This window comes from Galeopterus variegatus, unplaced genomic scaffold (assembly GCF_000696425.1).
Source record: "Galeopterus variegatus unplaced genomic scaffold, G_variegatus-3.0.2 Scaffold3, whole genome shotgun sequence".
NCBI classification, from domain to species: domain Eukaryota; kingdom Metazoa; phylum Chordata; class Mammalia; order Dermoptera; family Cynocephalidae; genus Galeopterus; species Galeopterus variegatus.
This window is the reverse complement of record NW_007726114.1, coordinates 1,986,295-1,988,004: the sequence shown is the minus strand read 5'-3', so window position 1 is coordinate 1,988,004 and position 1,710 is coordinate 1,986,295. Positions and strand designations below refer to the sequence as shown.

At 48.5% G+C, this 1,710-nt stretch overlaps 1 protein-coding gene across 2 annotated transcripts in view; it reads right to left on the bottom strand.

The window, feature by feature from the left end:
- LOC103589990 (glutathione synthetase) overlaps nt 1-1,710 on the bottom strand; it is a 20,100-nt gene that overhangs the window by 17,209 nt on the left and 1,181 nt on the right. The window lies entirely within an intron of this gene.

The window sequence follows — 1,710 nt, the reverse complement described above, 5'->3', positions numbered from 1 at the left end:
GGTCCCCGGTCCGGTACGGGGCAACACTGAGGGTTGCAATCCGTTGCCGGACATGGAAAAAAGACAAAAAGACAAAAAATAAATAAATAAATAAAGGTGGTCATGGATGTGATTCTGAGGGCTTTAAAAGGAGCCAGCTGAGAAGTTTAGCTCTCTCTTTGTTCTGCCATTTCTGTCATGTGAAACCCCTGGGTCACTGTCACCACCACCAAGGCCTTCACCAGATGTGTTCACAGGACTTTGGACTTCCCAGCCTCCAAAACTGTCTGTAAGCAATAAATTTTGTTTTCTTACAAATTATCCAGTTCCAGATATTTTGTTATAAGGAACAGAAATGGACTAATATACTCTCTTATACTAAACTTACTAGCAGGAAATGATTGTATTTTATATATGGACATAACAGCACCAAAAGACAAAATACTTTTGAAAAATCACATTAGCAGGATAGAAACAACTGAAATCCAAGTGCCCGATGTAACGGGAGGAGGAGTCCGACTGCCCAGAGGCACAGGTATGTGTACCAACTCACACCTTGATACTCATTCATTCTGCAGCTCAGGAGTTAAAGGAGACCTGGGTAAAAATCTGGAAACACCAGTCATTCGTTTTGTTCTGCCCTATTGTCATTAAATTTTAAGAACAGAACATGGCTGCCCAACTCAGTGGTCCCCAGAAAGCATTAAAAGAATGATAGCTAACCTCCATCACATTCAACTCTGTCCCCCTTTCCCCATGACAGAGCTGGTGCTAGACCAATTATGAAAGTCTTCCAGCCTCAGCACGTTTTGAAAGAATAAGCACGTGATCTCGAGGATCCTAACAACATCCCTGTTGGGTGAGAGATAGATGAGGGCACTCACAGTAAAGAACAAGGCTCTGGAGTCAGACATACAAATATACTCGTATAGCCCTTTGAATTCCTTGATTTCTCTCCATCTCCACCTTTAGTAGCTTAGCCCCGTCACCGTCATCTCTTCCCTGGGCACTTAGATTCAGAGTGAGGTATCTTCAGTGACCAGGATACACACCAGCCTCTCTTCCCCGTCCAGGCCTTGGCACATGCTGTTTTCTATTTGGTACACTACCCACCACTCGTGACCAGCGTTCATGGTTTCGTTTCCGAAGCCATCCCTGTTCTTCGCCCAGGGTATCTACAGCCCATTACCTTTCCCTGTACCGTAGGAATAGTGTCTGTCTTGATCACTTCTCTACCTAGTACTAGTGCCTAGTACTGTATTGAGTGAAAGTTAAATGAATGATGAATGAATGACAGCCGGGCCGGATCACCGAAAGCCTTGAAACGCCCACAAGGAAACCGGGTCGGACTTTATCCCAAGGCCAAGGCCAGTGCTTGCACAGAGCCCGGGCAACCACACGGCCGCTTGCCCAGGCTTGCCGCCCGCTCTCACCCTGGACAAAGTTTGATCCTAATCGCTCCCAGTTGTTGGTGTTAAACTCTGGTTCTAGCCTCGCTGGCACCGGTCCCAGACCCTGGTCCTATCTGGGGGCAGGACATCTGGGAACCCGGGGATAAACACGCGCCAGCCCAACCCCCTCACTGGACATGTTTCCCAGTGCGTGCGATGGGCTTGGGCTACAAGAGCTCCTGGTCTCAAAGGTTCCAATCGCTCGCCCGACCCCTCCCGCACATCTTTCCTCCCGAGGAAACGTGACCCTTGCCGGCCTCCGTGACCGCGCCGCAACCTA